At 53.8% G+C, this 9,803-nt stretch overlaps 1 long non-coding RNA gene and 1 pseudogene across 1 annotated transcript; one reads left to right on the top strand and one right to left on the bottom strand.

The window, feature by feature from the left end:
• Positions 1–4,899: 4,899 nt before the first annotated feature.
• LOC132231931 (ATP synthase F(0) complex subunit C2, mitochondrial-like) lies at positions 4,900–7,418 on the top strand (annotated as a pseudogene).
• Positions 7,419–7,571: 153 nt separating this feature from the next.
• Positions 7,572–9,715, bottom strand: LOC132229518 (uncharacterized). Its single transcript, XR_009451700.1, has 3 exons — positions 9,583–9,715; positions 7,886–8,024; positions 7,572–7,807 (listed from the first exon to the last, which is right to left on the bottom strand). It is a non-coding gene; the product is annotated as an uncharacterized LOC132229518 (long non-coding RNA).
• Positions 9,716–9,803: the final 88 nt, after the last annotated feature.

Below are 9,803 nucleotides of genomic sequence, written 5' to 3'. Positions count from 1 at the left end.
GCCCCAGGCAGCAGAGCTAATCAGAGCTCATCTTGGAGGTTGGGCCCACATATTATTATACCCCTACTAGCTTGGCATAACTTACCCACGTTTATCTTACCCATTCCCCTGCCTCCAGTCCATATGAGACCCAGCCCTAGCCGGTTTGGCTCAGTGGATAGAGTGTTGGTCTGTGGACTGAAGGGTCCGGGGTTTGATTCCGGTCAAGGACACATGCCTGGGTTGCGGGCTTGATCCCCAGTAGGGGGTGTGCAGGAGGCAGCCAATTGATCTTTCGTCATTGATGTTTCCATCTGTCTCTCCCTCTCCCTTCATCTCTGAAACTGATAAAAATATATTTAAAAATATATGAGACTCAAATGTGCCTCCTTGATTGTCTGACCTGAAGTCCCCCACCTTCCACCCAGGCACCAGGAATAAGGAGAAATGTGATTCCTCATCCATCTCCTTTCTCCCACCTCCTGTCCAGCAGATTCTTTCACGGGCCCTGGGGTCACCTACTTGAGAACGTCATGGAAACTTTGTGTTCTGAGATGTCAGTCTCCACGTGGAGTTTTTATAATGTCCAAAGGCCAGCGGAACCAAAGCTGCTTGCACTGGTTTGTAGCCAATGGACCATGTCTAAGGTGAGGGAGAGGGCAGGGGTGGTGGGAGGGACGAAGGGAGGGGTGGTGGCCCAACACCCTCTCCTGCCCAGGCCGCCAGTGCGGTAGCCAAACCCTCTACTTTCTTTTTTTTTTTTTTTCAAATATATTTTATTGATTTTTTACAGAGAGGAAGGGAGAGAGATAGAGAGTTAGAAACATCGATGATGAGAGAAACATCGATCAGCTGCCTCCTGCACATCTCCTACTGGGGATGTGCCCGCAACCCAGGCACATGCCCTTGACCGGAATCGAACCCGGGACCCTTCAGTCCGCAGGCCGACGCTCTATCCACTGAGCCAAACCGGTTTTGGCAAAACCCTCTACTTTCTGACGTGACCTTGGACTGTATTTGGGAGCAGAACCCCCTCAGCCTGGTAGAGATGGGACTGTGGCTTGGAGCATGGGGATGCAGAAATTGTGGGCACAATTCTTTCTCCTCCTTTGTGCCCTCCCTTTTCAACTTGCAGAGCTCTTCCAAGACCTGGGAGCTACGTATTCTTCTCTTTTGCTTATCACTGGTCAGTTTTACTTGCCACGAAGTCATTAAAAATTTTTTATAACAGGTAACTCAAGGATAAAATGACAAATTCACATAACAGTGAATAGAACAGATTAATTCTAAACACTTTATACAAATCATTGAATTCTCACAATAACTCCATGAAGTAGGTACTATTATTATCCCCATTTTAGAGATGAGCAAACTGAGGTCCAGAGAGGAAAAGTAACTCACCTAAGATCCATAGCTAGTAAGTTGCATGGCTTGATTTAAACTCAAGTTGTTGGGGTCTACAGTGTGTATCTAAATGCTACATGATACTGACTCTTTCATGTATATGTATATATATTATTGATTTCAGAGAGGGAGAGAAACATCAATGATGAGAGAGAATCATTGATCTTCTGCCTCCTGCACACCCCCACTGGGTATCAAGCTCACAGCCTGGGCATATGCCCTGACTGGGAATTGAACCATGAACTCCTGGGTCATAGGCCAATGCTCAACCACTGAGCCACACCGGCTGGGCCATGTATATTTTTAAGATAAAACACACATAAGAGAATGTGAGCTTACATTAAGCATAATTTCGATTATGCTCTGTCCTCCTGATCCTCAAGGGCAGTACAAGTAATTTTCTGCCATTTAGGGAAAGTTTGGTTTTTAATGGGTACCTCTATACGAAGCAGGCCATCTTCCCAGGAACCACCGGTACCCCTCAGCCCACTGTTTTTGGATCTGGGCAGTGAAGGCATGAGTGAGACATTCTCACCCACCTCTTGCCACGGTGAACACCAAGTCTTAGAGAGCGGGAGCAGCTTGTCTGAGGACACACACTAGTAGGTGCAGAAAGAAATTTAATGTCAGGGCATTGCTCCAATTCAGCACTATTCCCTCTGAAACACCACATTCCCCCCGACTTCATCTGACTCTTCTTTCACTCATCTGGCAAAGTCCCGTCAGGAGCCCCGTGAAGTTCTCGGTGGTTAAAGCTCAGCCCGGTGCCCGCACAGAGCAGCCACAGCCCAAGGCTGTGAACTTGTCACCTGCTTGCTGGGCTGGCTGACCTTGCAAAACACACATCCTGTGCAGCTGCCAGGAGGCACATTACTCATATTTGCCTTCCAGAGAGCCAGCTGCTAGGACTGTCATTAACCAACGGCCTCCAGCTGCTGCACCTTCAGATCCGAAGATAGCATGTTTTCCCATCCGGGACTGGGCACAGTGGGGACACGGAGCCCGGCTATTTCTGCCCTCCATGGGGCTCCTCCAATGGGCAGTCTTGACTCTGGGCCTGACCAAGACGTTCTCAGAGCTGCACTGCAGTCTGAGGCTCTTTCTATCCATCCTTCCTTCTTCCTCTGAAGATAGGTGTCGACCTCCATCATGATCAAAAGGCCCTTCTTGTTTACTCTCGCTCCCTCCCTCTATCCTTAGAGTGGTTTCCTCAATAAATCTCTTACCCCTCTAATTGGCCTTAGCATCTGTCTTTAGACCTGACACCAGAGACCCTCTCTGGGTCATAGGGCCCACAGCCATCTGCCCCCTCGGATAGCTTGTGCCTAATGGGCTTACAGTTCTTCTTCATTACTAAGTGGAATAGGAGTGTGATTCCCCTCTCAGCACCAGGGGACAGGGTGCAAACCAATTCCAGCACAGCCAGAGGTAAGAACAGCTGCTTCCCAAGTCCAGGGCTCCCACCCAACCCATGCCCTGCCTCGAGCCCATTGTCATTCCCCAGCTTCCGTGCCCTCCACCCAAGAGGGGAAAAGGGTCTCAGAGCCTTGGACTAAGGTAAGAGCCCTGAGTTCAATCTGGTTTCTACCTCTGACTTCCCTTCTCTGGGCTTTTCCCCATCTGTACAGTGGGACTTTTGGCTTGGTTGGCCTGGGTCGGGGAAGGGAGATCATGGCTGTTTGGGGGTTTTAAAAAATACGTTGGCAGCTGGTAAGCTACTTCGTCTGCCTGTTAAGACCAGACCTGATGCCTAGCTGGTGTGGCTCAGTGATTGAGCATCAACCCATGAACCAAGAGGTCACAAGTTCGATTCCCAGCAGGGCACATGCCCACTGGGGCCGACCGATGTTTCTCTCATATTGATGTTTCCATCTCTCTATCCCTCTCCTTTACTCTCTCTCTCTCTAAAAAAAAATAAATAAAAACATTTTTAAAAAAAAAAAAAAAAGATCAGACCTGGTGAGAAGCTCATGTGGCAGAATCAGGGCAGGGCCAGGCCTAAAGCCAAGTCCTGATTATGCTTAGACACCATGGGTTATGGGGTGCTGTGCCTGGGCTCCTAAGAGTGGCCATCAGCCCCAGAAAGGACAGCTCCCTGGGGAGCCAGTCAGGGGAGGTAAGTAGACAATAGCAATATGTTGAGGTCAGGCTACTCTAGAGGAAATCATGAGAGTACAAGGAGGCAGTACCAGTACCCGCGGGAGTCTGGACAGGCTTCCTAGAGAGGGGCTTTCGTTTTGGGCTTTGAAGGCTGAGTAGGAGTTTTCCAGATAAGGGCTTTCAAGGCGGACTGAATACAGACTCAGAAGCAAGAACCTCTGCTGTGTGATCTAAAAATATGTGAGAAATGGAGGACTAGGGCGGAGATCAGGGAATGGTGAGAAAGTGAGCTGTGCCCAGACCTTGAAGGCTCTCTAATAAGGTCAAGATTCTACAGCCTTCACTATTACATGTAGGAGGTGGGTGCTACTCGTACTTTCAGTTTACAGATGAACAAACCGAGGCCCTGAGAGACGGAGAGGGGCTCTGATAGGAATGCCATGGGCAGTGTCAGGACCCAGGTAACCTCAGGGGCCAGAGGCCAAGTCATCTTCTCATTGCGTGGGCAATGCCAAAAACAGCCCCTGCCCCACGGCCATCTGACATCAGCGAGCATGGCTTCCTCAGCCCCTCTCCCTCCTCCATCCCAGTGTCCTTGTCTGTGCTGACGTCATGTGCACAGAGGGAGAAATCTGTGGAGATTCCGGAGAGGCCAGAGTGTGGGAACCAGGACAGATGCTGCTGGCGCTGCCCCCAGGCCGAGAAGCCTCTGGGCGCTGCCAAGGGGGCTCTGGAATGTGTCGGAGGCCGCTGGTTCCCTCCACGGCAGCCCCCACCCCCACCCCAGGCCTGGGAAAGCTGGGGAGGCTCTGATCGCCCACCGTCATTGGGGCCTTGAGCAGCCCATGGGGGCCTGTGCTGCCTGCACACAGGAGTGTATGTGCATCGAAGCAGCTGGCCCAGCCCGCCAGTCTGCTCTCGGGGGCCCTGAGCTGGGGCCACCGGACCCCCAAAGAGGGAGCATGACCCTCATGGACTCTGCAGTCCAGGGATGGAAAAGTGGACCAAACCGATACTGTCCACCACCTTCCCTGGAGAAGGCACTCAGGAGTGTGTGTGTGTGCTGTGGGGGGGAGAGCGGGGGGGGGGGGGGACAGCCAGACAAACAGACACAGACAGATGGTCCCACCCCCACCCAGTGGGCCCCAGGGGTGGCTGTGCACCGCCTGTTCATCACATGTGGCTCACAGCAGCTGCACATTCTGTCAGAGACCAGCTGTGGTGGCAGCTGGGGAGGTGGGGAGTGAGCGCTATGGGTCCCAGGGGAGCAGGGGAGGAGGGCAAGGGGAGGACAGGAGGGCCTGGGAGAGCAGGGGTCAGGGAGGGGGTGAGGAAAGGAGGCTGAGATTGTTCTCAGGATACAGCACCAAGCGGGAAGGTGGTGATGGGAATGCCTGACATCTGGAGGCCCCGTCGATGCGGGCCTGGGCGCAGGCGGCTGGGGGTGGGGTGTTCTGGAACAAGCCCGGCCCACCCGGGCTAGGTCTTGGCACAGAGCTGGACCAGCAGAAGTGTAAGGAGAAACACTGGGCAGCTGAATGTACGAGCCCAAAGCTCAGAAAAGGGGGTCTGCATTGGAGATAGCAATTTGGGAATCATTGGCTTATAACAGGGAAAGCCATGCGAGTCGATGAGGCGCCTAAGGAGGAAATGCATGGAAACAGAGGCTCAGTCACACACTAGCATTCACTCTAAACAGCCGGCACTGCTCTGTGCACCTTACCTCATTTCATCCTCACAACAAGCCTACGTTTTGTTATGATCACATTTTACCAGTGAGAAAACCACGGCATAGGAAGGCCTCTCTTACTGGGCTCACCTCCTGCCTTGCTGTGGGGCTCCAGGCTGTTTCCGCCCCTCTCTGGTCTGTGTCCCCAGACACAAAGGGAGGGCCAAGGCTCTGCAGAGGGTAGACTGAGTGGCCCCAGGTGCTCCAGCCCCCCCTCCCCCCAGGATAGTCCCTGGTAGGACTCTGTGACTGTTTGCCCGGGGCCAGGCACCACCTCCTCCACAGGGAAGGTAGAGGCCTTTGCAGGCCCCCAGCTCCCCTCCCTGTCACTAGTCACTTGGTCAATGTTTATCAAACAGCTACTATGTGCCAGAAACTGCCAGGCACAGAGGAGACAACGATGAGCAAACCCACCCTGGTTCCTGCCTTCACGTGCCAGAGACAGACATAAATGATCGCACAGTTAGCAACTGCCAACCACTGCCCCGAGCATGTCTGTGCCAACCATCCTCTCCTCTGGGACCCCGCAGAGCCCCGCCACCCAGCAGGCAGAGGCTCAGGGCCTGGCCGAGCAGAGGTCCTGGTTTCAGCCTACGGCCCACAAGCAACCCAACCATTTGGAGCCCAGGTCTCGTCAGTTTAGTAATATGAATGCCAGCCCCGAGGGAAGACAGGGTTGGCCTCGTGTGGGAGCCAGGGATTGAGAAAGTTTGCTGGAGCTGAAACTTGCCCTTGAAAATCTCCTCCTGCTCGCTCACATCGGGGCTGGGGGAGGGGAAGAGCGGGGAGGCAGAGGGCCCCTCTCGGCCTCCCTCCCGTGGGACTGAGGCTGACTGCCGCTCCTGGGCTCTCCTCTGCCTACTCCTAACGCCCTCTCATCAGCAAGCAAATCCCCCTGGGACCCGCTGGCCTCTGGAGCTGCCTTTCGTGCCCTCTCTCACTTCCCTGCCCCTTCTCCAAACCTGCTTCTCCATCCTCCCGCAGACACTTCCTGACCCATGGGTCAGGCGCCGGCTTCTGCCTCCCCCATCCATGCCAAGGCTTCTGTGACCTCCTGATTGTACACCTTCCTCTCAGAGCCCCTGGCCTGGGGATCAAGCCTTTATTCTTGTCCTTCTCTGGCCTGGGCCCCTGGTGCTCCATTCTTACCTGAGTTTCCGCCTCCTTTCCACGGTTTCTCTGGCTGCTGTTCCCAGGCCTCTCTGCTGGGTTCTCCTGCTCTGGCTCTGCACTAGCTCCTGGTGATATCGCATGTTCCCATGGCTTCAGCTACCAGCCACCAAATCTCTGCTGCAGCCCAGGCCTCGCCGGGTTCTCCTCCTGGGCGTCCCCTGGGTCTCACAGACAGCATGGCCACACTGAATGTCTCACCCTCTGCTGTGCTTCCCATTGGTCCTGTCACCTGCGCCCACTCAGTCACCCAGACAGGACCCCCAGCGTGACTTGGGTCTGTTCCCTCTTCATCCCCTCTGCACCAGCCCCAAACGCCTGGCTGCTGCATGAGTCTCCTGATTGGTCTACCCCACTCGAATGCAGGATGCAGTGGCTTCCAGCATGAATCTGGGTGCCAGCCTGCCTGCTTAGAGTCCCAGTTCTACCACCTACTAGCTGTGCCATCTTGGTAAGTTACTTAACTTCCCCATGTCTCATTAAATGAGATAATAATAATAATAATAATAATAATAATAATAGGTTGTTGTGAGGTTTAGATGAGTTAGTGTGATCTGTCTTCTCTGCACTGGGAGCAGCTCCCCTCGTCCCCTGGAAGTGCGCCTGCACCGTTGGCCTCCACCCCTCCTTGGTCAGGAGCCCCTCCTGGCCAGCCGCTCACTGGTCACTGTCTGCAGTGCTGAAACACCAGCGGCACCGGCAGGTGAGAGCCTCAGCAGCTTGGCAGCTTATTTCTAGCCGCAGCTTCCAAACCAGCGCCACCTCCAGGGACATTGACACAGCAGCCACGTGCATCGGGGCTGGGGCTGCCACAGCAGGGTGGCAGGCTCTGGGGCTGGAATTGGGACTGTGTTTGGGAGCCTCATCATCGGTTCTGCCAGGACCCCTTCTCTGAAGCAACAGCTCTCCGACACCATCCTGGGCTTCGCCCTCTCAGAGGCCATGGGGCTCTTTTGCCTGCAGGTGGCCTTTCTCGCCCTCTCCGCCATGTGAGGGCGCTGTCTCCACCCGCATCGTTCTTTCTCCCGTGTCTTGTCTGCCCTGTGTGTTCCTTTTCCTATACGTCCCAGGCAAGTCCCAGGAAAGTGGTTGGCTCAGAGTTGGACAGAAGGAAGACAAATAAATACTGTATTACGAAGAAAAACAAACAAAAAATGGGTTAATATATATCAAATAGTACCATGCCTGGTACATGGTAAGTGCAATAAAATTTTATTTTTGTTTTATTGATTTATTTATTTTACAAACATTTTAAGTGCTTACTATGTGCTAGACACTTTGCTAGGCGCTAAGGGGCGTAATAATGAGCAACAAAAGTGATTCCTGCCCCCCGAGAACTTCAACAGTCAATGAGGAAGCCTCTTCATAACAGTCCCATGGAGCGATGGTTTCCTGGTGTTTGGTCAATGCCCCACTCTTTCCCATCTGAAAAATGAAACAGAGCAAAAGCAAACACAGCCTGGATTCCACATCTCCCTCCAGCTATTCCCATGGTGCCCTTACCCATCAGTCAAGCTTCTGAAATGAGTTTATTCTACCAGCAGGTATTTATTGCACACCTACTACATGCCAGGCGCTGTGCTGGGTGCTGGAGAGTCAGCAGTGAACAGAAGAGAAGTCTCTACCCCAGTGAGTTTATCTTCTGGAGGGGGACAGGGACAATACACAAATGCATCAACATGTATCACATGAACAATAGTGCTAGATGCTGTATAGTGAGATAAAGTGAGGTGGGGGACGCAGAGTGACTGGGGGATCGGCAGCTACTTTAGATAGGGAGTCAAAAGAGTCCTCGCTGAGGATGTAATATTTGAGCAAAGACCGGCATGGAGTGAGATCATCCGAGGAGATCTGGGGAGAGGATTCCAGTGTTAGTGTATGTCCCGCCGAAGTGGGTGCCGGAAGAGGGTTCCCGCAGAAGGAACAGCAAATGCCACAAGCACCCACTACTGGGATGGCAGGAAGGCTCTCCTGGCTGAGTGAGCAAGGCGGGGGCAGGGCCAGCTCAGGGGACCAGACATCGGTCCACGCTGAACTGTCCCAGCATAGTTATTGGTATTCCCTCCTTTCACTTTCAAAGGCGGCCCAGGCTTAGATGTATAGTCACTCTACACATAGGCCATGGGAAGCAGTGGACATTCTATGCTCAATATGATGGGAAGCCTATAGGTGGTTTTAAGCAGGAAGTGACAGGATCTGACTGACGCTTTAAAGGATAATGACCAAGTACTGGAGACACTCTTCTGGCTCCTGTAACTCCCCCTCCTGCTCTCCTCCACCTCCTTGCTGTTCCTCCATCTCCTCACAGCTCTTTCTCTTCTGCTCAGTGTCTAAATCTCCCAGTTTCTCCGGACCAGTGATTCTCAACCAGAGGTGATTTTTCCCCCAGGGAACATTTGGTATGATCTAGAGACTTTTTTGTTGTTAATCCTCACCCAAGGATATTTTTTCCCATTGCTTTTCAGAGAGAGAATGATGGGGGGGGGGGGGGGGGCAGGGATGTATGAGAGGGGGGCAGAGAAAAACATCCATGTGTGAGAGACACATTGATTGGTTGCCTCCCACCCGAACCCCAATTTGGGGTGGGGAGCAAACCCACAACCAAGGTACATGTCCGTGACCCGGGATCCAACCACTGAGCCACACGGTCAGGGCTGGAGACATTTTTAATTGCACAACCGAGTCAGGTACTACCAGCATTTAGTGGATAGAGGGGGTGGAGGTGGGGGTGGGGTGAGGGTGTGGGCAGACCTGAGAGTCTGCTGTCATCCCCAAATGGGACCGCTGATGTTGACTGGCTCTGACCAAGGTCCCTCAAGACCTGACTAGATGGTGGTGGTGGTGGTGGTGGTGGTGTGTCTCTGGGAATCAGTTCCCAGGTCACCAGCTTCAGATCTGGCCTGGGAGGCCAAGAGGGCCAGAGAGGGCTCACTCTGAAGCTGCTGCAGGCCGCAAAGGGGGAGCAGGGAGGCACCCCCAGCCTACCCCCAACACACCAAACTGTCATCAGCGGGTGCTCCAGCCCTAGGGAGGGGGACTCACAGGAGGTTCACCTGCCATCTCCTGGGCCAGTAGCTCAGAGGAGTCCCCAAGGCTCGGAAGGAAGCAGGTGGGAGCATCCTGGGAGGGGACCTCACGGCCAGGGAGATGGGAAGGCAGGCTGCACGCGGCAGGGCAGAGACCTCCCGCCTTTGACTCACCCGCCAGGACCCAGGAAGCCACCCCTTCATCTGGAGAATGGGGTTGGTCATCTGGGACGGACTGCTCTCTCACCCCCACAGCAAGCCCTGCGTGGGGGGACACTTGATTGTGGTCGCAGGCCCTCCTCCACACGTGTCCACAGGCACAGCCCAAGTGCACGCGCACACACTCCACTTGCTTTGGACCCCATGGGAGAAGCTGCTGGGGGATTCTTGTCCAG

This window comes from Myotis daubentonii, chromosome 3 (genome assembly GCF_963259705.1).
Source record: "Myotis daubentonii chromosome 3, mMyoDau2.1, whole genome shotgun sequence".
Classification (NCBI taxonomy): domain Eukaryota; kingdom Metazoa; phylum Chordata; class Mammalia; order Chiroptera; family Vespertilionidae; genus Myotis; species Myotis daubentonii.
The sequence above is the reverse complement of the archived record's forward strand: the minus strand, read 5'-3'. Positions and strand labels throughout refer to the sequence as shown.